Genomic DNA, 8,171 nt, shown 5'->3' on the forward strand with positions numbered 1-8,171 from the left:
TTTACATAAAATTAATAACTTTGTACAATTCAATGGTATTTAGTACATTGTCAATGTTATGCAACCATCATCTCTTTCTAGTTTCAAAACATTTCATTATTCCCAAAGGAAACCACTACCTGTTAAGCAGTCATTCCCCATTCTTCCCTCCCCCATTTTCTGACAATCTCTAATCTGCCTTTTTTGTCTCTGGATTTAGCTAATTTGAATATTTCTATAAATTAAATCCTAAAATAGTTGACCTTTTGTGTCTGCTTTAACTTAGAATGCTCTTTTGAGGTGCATCCATTTTGTAGCATGTACCAGTACTTCATTCCTTTTTATTGTTTATGCTCTTCTTTGAGATAATTTTTGATGGTCTTGTAAATGCAATTGTTTTCTTAATTAACTTAATGAATCATTCATTATCAGTGTCAGGAACTATAACTGATTTTCATGTGCTAATCTTGTATTCTGCAACTTTGCTGAATTCATTTATTAGATCTATATTTTTGTGCATCAGTACTATAGGACTTTCCCTATATAAGATCATGTTTTTGAGAATAGAGATAATTTTTTTCCAGTTTTCTTCTGCCTTTTATTTTCTATCTTGCTTAATTGCTCTAGATAGAATTTCCAGTACAACGTTGAATGGAAGTAGAAAAAGCATGCATCCTCTCCTCTTTTTAATTTATTTTTATTTTTTATTATTTAAAAAAATTTTATTGATTGATTTTAGAGACAGAGAGGAAGTGGGAGAGAGGGAGAGAGAAACATTAATTTGTTGTTCCACCTATTTATGTGTTCATTGATTGTTTTCTGTGTGTGCCCTGACCAGGGATTGAACCCACAACTTAGCCGTATTGTGATGATGTTCCAACCAACTGAGCTACCTGACCAGGGCCCTCTCTTTTTCTTGATCTTAAAGGAAAATCTTTAATTCTTTTATGATTGAGTAGTATGTTAGCTGTGGGTTTTTCATAAATGCCCTTTATTAAGGTGACAAAATTTCCTTCTATTACTAGTTTGTTGAATATTTTTATCATGAAAAAGTGATATATTTTGTTAAATGCTTTTTCTGCATCAATTGAGATGATCTTGTTTTTTAAAAATCTTTATTCTATTACTGTGATGCAATATATTGATTGATTTTTGTATGTTGAACCATTCTTGCATTCCTGAGATAAATCTCATTTGGTCATAGTGCATAATATGATGCTAGATTTAGTTGGCTAGTATTTTGTTTAAGATTTTTGCATCTATATTTATAAGTGATATTGGTTCATACTCGTCTTTTCTTGTGATGTCATTATCTGGCTTTAGTTTCTGGATAATACTGGTCTCATAAAATGAATTACAAAGTGTTCCCATATCTTCTATTTTGTAGAAATTGGAGAAAAATTGGTGTTAATTCTTTAAATGTCTGGTACAATTTACCAGTGAAGCCCTCAGGCCTTGGATTTTCTTTCTTGGAAGGTTTTTTTGTGTGTGTGTGTTTTAAAAATATATCTTTATTGATTTCAGAGAGAGGAAAGGAGAGGGAGAGAAAGAGAGAGATAGAAACATCAATGATGAGAGAGTCATTGATCGACTGCCTCCTGCATGCCCTCAACTGGGGATCGAGCCCGCAACCTGGGCATGTGCCCTGACCTGGAATTGAACCCCGATCGCCTGGATCCTAGGTGGATGCTCAACCGCTGAGCCACGCCTGGCCAGGCTGTTGGAAGGTTTTTTGATTAATGATTTAATATCTTTATTGTTATCGGTCTCATCAGATTCTCTATTTCTTCTTGAGTCACTTCTGGTAGTTTGTGTGTTTCTAGGAATTTGTCAATTTCATTCATGTTATCTGATTAATTGGAATACAACTTTTCATTGTATTCTTTTATAATCCTTTAAATTCCCGTAGGGTTAGTAATAATCCCCCCCACTCTCATTTATAATTTAATGATTTGTGTCTTCTCTTTTTTTCTTAGTCACTCTAGTTAAAGGTTTATTAAGTTTGTTGACTTCTCAGAGAACCAACTTTTGGTCTTCTTAATTATCTTTGTTTTATTTTTTTATATTCTCTATTTTGTCTTTCTCCATTTTAATCTTTACCATTTCCTGTCTTTTGCTAATTTGGGTTAAGTTTGTTTTTCTTTTCTAATCTAAACTTCAGTTATTTCCTTCTGAGTACTGTTTTTGCTATATCTCATACATTTTGGTAGGTTAAGTTTTCATTTCACTCTTCTCAAAATATTTTCCAATTTCATAGTTGATCCATTGATTAATAGTGTGTGTGCTGCTTAATTTTCACATATTTATGAATTTGTCAGTCTTCTTCTGTTGTTGATTTCTAGTTTAATTCCATTGGGGAGAAGATACTTTGAATGATAATAATATTTTAATTTTTACGTGGTTTGGGGGGCCTGATATATGGTCTATTCCAGAGAATGTTCCATGTGCACTTGAGAAAAATGCCTTTTCTGCTATTGTTGAATGGGGAGTTTTATATGTGTCTGTTAGGATTAATTGCTTTATAGTATTTTTCAAGTCCTCTCTTTCATTACTGATTCTCTTTGTCTAGCTGTTCTATCCATTATTGAAAAAAGGGCATTGTTATAGATCTTTATTTTCTCCCTTCAGTTTTTCTTCCTGTATTTTTGGTCTCTGTTGTTAAGTGCTTATACTTTTATAATTGCTATATCTTCTTTATGATTTGAACCTTTTATCAATATATAATGTCTTTTTTTGTCTCTCACAACAATTTTTGTCTTAAGTTCTATTTGTTTGAACTATAGCCACCCAGCTCTTTCTGGTTATTATTTGCATGGAATATCTTTTCATTTTTTTACTTTCAACATATTTGTAACTTGGGACCTAAAATGAGCCTCTTATTGACAGCATATAGAGGAAGAATTTTTAAAATCTGTTCTGACATCATGTATTTTTAACCATTCTGACAATCTTAGCCTTTTAACTGGAAAGTGTAATGCATTCATATCTAAAGTCATTACAGTTAAGAAAGGACTTATTTCCACCATTTGTTGTTTTCTATAGAATACATATTACTTTCCTCATAAATTCCTGTTACTGTCTTCATTTATGATTAATTTATTTTTATAGGGTATCTTTTAATTTCCTTCTTGTTTCTTATTCTGTACATTATTTTAATATTTTTTCTTAAGTTAATTTGGGAATTAAAATGACCACCTGAACATTATAACAACAAAGTTTTAATTAATACCAACTTAGTTTCAACAGTATATTTTTCTATTTATTATTGTCACAAATTACATTTTTAAACATTGTGTGCTCATTAACATAGATTTATATGTATTATTTTATGTATTTGCCTTTTATATAACATAGTAAAGCAGAAGAAGAGTAACAAACCAATAATATACATATACTGGATTTTATATTTATCTATGTAGCTACATTTTTTGCTTATTTCTTCACATGCCTTTGAGTTACTGTTTAATGCCCTTTCATTTCCTTCTGATGGACTCCCTTTAGCATTTCTTGTAGGACAGGTATACTAGTGATGAAATTCCTCAGTTTTTGTTTACCAAGGAATGCTTTTATAAAATTAAAATATATAGGGTGTCTAAAAAAATGTATAAACACACTCTGAATTATAAAGGCAGTGTTTATTAAAATACATTTCATTTTTAAAATTGAGCTATTAGCTGTTAGAGTGTGTATCCATTTTTTTGGGCCACCCTATATTTGATATATAATATTGTGTAATTTAAGGTGTACAACATGTTAATTTGATATATTTATATATTCTAATATGATTGCCATTGTAGTGGTAATGAGCACCTCTATCACATTACATAATTATACTTTTTTTTTATAGTTGAAATAATGAACTTTTAGTTTGTTAGTAAGTTTGATGATTATAATACAATATTATTGTCCATATTGAGTATACTGTCCACTAAATCTCAATTTGTTTTGTTTTGTTAAGAACTTTAAATATCTCATCCTACTGCTTTCTGGCCTAAGTGGCTTCTAAAGAGAAATTCATTGTTTATCTTGTTAAAGAGCCCCTGTAATTTTGACCATAATGTGTCCTGGTGTGGATCTCTTAGAGTAATTTGTGCTTAGAGTTCATTGAGCTTCTTAGATGTTTAGTTCATGTCTTTCCTCAATGTTGGAAATTTTATGGCCATTATTTCTTTAAATATTCTTTCTTCCCTTTTCTTTTTCTCTTCTCCATTGGACATTCCCATCATGTGTATGTCAGTAAACTTGATAGTGTCTCATGTGTCTCTTAGGTGCTGTTGATTTTTCTTGATTTTTTCTTTCTGTTCTTGAGATGGGATAATCTCAGTTGATCTATCTTTAACTTCCCTTATTCTTCCTTCAGTCTGCTCAATTCTGTTGTTGAAGGAACCTAGTGAATTTTTCTGTTCAGTTATTGTACTTTTAAGTCCCCAAATTTCTATTTGATTATTTTTTATCATTTCTGATCCTTTATTGATATTCTTTATTTGTTGAGACATTGTTCTCCTGCTTTTCTTTAGTTCTTTGTCCATGTGGCAACTCTGGAAATCAGATTTATCCTTCTTTCTGAGGTTACTTGTTACTACTTGTGGGTTAATTTTGTTTGCTTATTTAGTGACTTTTCTAAACTACTTTTCTGAAGTCTGTTTTTGTTGTCTTTTGTGGTCACTGAAATCATTGTTCTATCAGCTTAATGGTTATCTAGTATATTGACACAGTTCCTTAAAACACCTCTAGGCAAAGCAGATTGAGTCTGTGAGGGCCCTCTTTTAATGACAATGAGGATGTTTATAAATTTGTGTTAGCCTTTAATTTAGGCTTGCACAGAGGCTCAGAAGCTGAAGGTCAGCTCAAAAACATGTGAAAGAATAGTAGCTTCTCAGGCTTTTTATAAGCATGCATCAAGCATGTATGTGGCCTTCTCCATTCCCTGGTATACATGAATGCCTTAAAAATGTCTTATTTCTCAAATATCTCCTTTCTCAACCTCTTCCTTCCCAGGTCACTTAGCCTGTCTCTTGCTTGTCTGGTCTATTGTTTTTTGTTTCAGTCTGATGCAGATAATTTGTATACCTTTAAATTTTTCTGGCAAACCACACCCAAAACATCACTGTAGATGTAGGAATATTCTAAGTCAGGCAAAACAAAGGCAAGTCCTTGTGCCTGTACTTCAGGGATCCACCAGAGAAGTCTAAAAAGACAAACACAATTTTTTAAGAATAAGGTCTGTATTATTCCTTCTGGCACTAACAACCTGTACCAGGAGTGCAGGCTGTCATCTCTTACTACAAAGAAGCTGCTTCTTTTTCACCAAGACTTCCCTTATTTGTCTTAATTTTTGCTTGGATTTCATAGTTCTGTAAAAATTGTGACCATTTTGCCAGGTCATTTATTGCTCTTGTGGAAGGGCAGAACACTGGTGTTTCCTCTCACATAAAGTATTTATTCCTTAATTTACTTTATGTTATTCATTTGTTTACTATGGGCTAAACATTATTTTAGGTGCTAGAAAAAAAAGATTCATAAATGGCAAGAATTCTTGTTGCTCCTACTTTTCCAGCTACCAGCTGAATTCCTGCTTCCATTTTGATGGTAATCTTCGGTGTGGCATTATTTCTGACTCTGAGTATGCATCAAGATTGACAGAAGACTACAAATAAGTTGTTTTTAATATTGGTGTTCTTAATGAAAATCTTCAGATCCAAGTGGTGTTTCATAGTGCTAAAGTTTTCACACTAGAGAATCATTCCAGGTCTAAAGTTTCTGTAATGACAGAATGATTATTCATTATTCTGATAACATAATTAAGAGATGTGGGAATCTGTGGATAGCTGTGACGTAATCCCAAAGTTAGAATGGAAATAAGAAGTTATAATTGAAGTTTTAAAAAAGATGAAAAGTTTAAAATTTCCCCCAATTCATTGCATGAAACAATGTAGTTTCAATATTAAAATCTAAAAAATAAGACTAGAGATAAATAGCACTCACTGATACAAACTAAAGTTGCAAACAAAATATTAACAAGTAGAATCCAGCAAAGTATCAAAGGAATAATACATCATAGAAAAACAAAAATTATTCTAGGAATGCAAGTTTAATTCAATATCATAACTCTCCCAACATAATTTCTTATATTAACATTTCTAGAGAAATTTTATAATATTTTAATAGATATTAATGAATAATTTGATAAAATACAAAAGCCCTTCCCAATAAAAAATTTAAATATATAGGAAGAAGGATAAAAGGAATTCCCTTAAATTTTATACTTTAAAATTCAAAATCCAACAACAAATATTATAAACAGTAATGCTGTAAATACATTTCAATTACATTAAATTCAGAAATTAGACAAGACAGAAATTTACAGACAAAGACTTCAAAGCAGCTACCATAACCATGCTTAGTGAAGGAAGAAGGGATGTTGTTGAAATAAACAGAAAGAGAACTTCTCAAATAAGAAATAGAACTTATAAAAAGAACCAAATGAAGAGTTTAGGGCTAAAAAATATATAGTATCTGAAAAAAGAATCACTGGATGGGCTCAGTAGAGGAAGGGCAATGACAGATAGTTATTAAAACTGAATGTAGATCAATAGAAACCATCCAAACTGAACAAGATTGAGAAAAAAATTAAATGAATGAACATAGTAGGGACCTATAGGACAACATATGTATATCTAACATGTGTGCCATTTGAATCTGAAAAAAGGAGGCAAAAATTGGTATAGAAAAAATATTTGAAGAAATAATGGTCCAAATACATCCATATTTGATGAAAAGTGAACTTACGGATTTAAATTCTGAAAAACCCAAATGGTTAAACTCAATGAAAATTATGCCTAGACACATCATAATCTGGTGAAAACACAAGAGAAAGAAAAAGTCTTGAAACAGCTGAGAAAAGTGACTATGTATAAGGGATCAGTGATCTGAACAACTTCAGAGATTTTCCATCAGAAACCATGGAGGCCAGAAGGCAGTGTAATCACAATCCAGAAACCTATATTTCATGAAAATATCTTTAAAAAATGAATGCAAAATAGAAATATTTTCACGTGAGCACAAATAAAGAAACTTACTGCCAGGAGATTTATTCTAAAAATGCTAAAGGATGTTCTTCAGAAAGAAAAAACAATTATACTAGAAGAAAACTTCAGGAATAAATGAAGAACAACAGAAATTGTAAATAATCTGGGAAAACATAATAGGTTATTTTTCTAAAGTCTTTAAAATGCGTGTGACTGTCAAAAACAAAAATTATAACATTGTGTGCGAAGGTTTCAATGTATATAGATGTATTCCATGTTACAATTAAAACAAAAAGGGGAAGGGTAAAAGATCTCATGTGGTCATAAAGTTTTATATTCACTTGACGTGACAAAATATTAACTCTAAGGATATTGTGAACATTAAGTGTGTATGTTTTAATCTAGAAAGCAATCATTAAAGAAACTGCAAAGAAATATAGTAAAAAAAGTCAATAAATCAATAAAAATGCAATAATAAAATAAAATTCAAAAACCCCCAAATAATTCAGAAATAAGAAAAAAATGAATGAAAAAGAGAAGGGATAAATAGAAAACAGTATAATATTAGACATAATTCCAAAGAAATCAATAATTGCATTAAATGTAAATTATATAAATTGCAATTATATGCTCTCTGTAAGATACACTACAAGTATAAATATAATGGTATAGATAGATACACAGTAAAAAGATAGGAAACATACAAACACTAATCAAAAGAATGCTGAAGTTGCTATATTAATATCAGACGAAGTACATTTCAAATCAAAGAATATTACTATGGTTAACAGAGACTATTTTATAATGATTAAGGTATCAATTCATCAAGGGAACATAATAATCCTAAACATTTATACACCTATGAACAGAACTTTAAATTTCATGAAGCAAAAAATAATAGAAAAGAAAGAAGAAATCAAAAGTACAGACACAATTATACTTTGAGATTTCAACATCTTTTCCTCAGTAATTGATAGAATAATTAGGCAGAAAATTACCAATGATATAAAAGAACTCAGCAGCACTAATAATGAACTTGACCAAATTGGCATTTACAAAACACTCTACCCAACAATAGTAGAATAGACATTCTTTTCAAGAGACCATGAAAAACTGATCAAGAAAGACCATATCCTGGGCCATAAAAAAAAAAAAAATCTTAGG

This window comes from Miniopterus schreibersii (assembly GCF_964146895.1).
Source record: "Miniopterus schreibersii genome assembly, chromosome: X".
NCBI classification, from domain to species: Eukaryota; Metazoa; Chordata; class Mammalia; order Chiroptera; family Miniopteridae; genus Miniopterus; species Miniopterus schreibersii.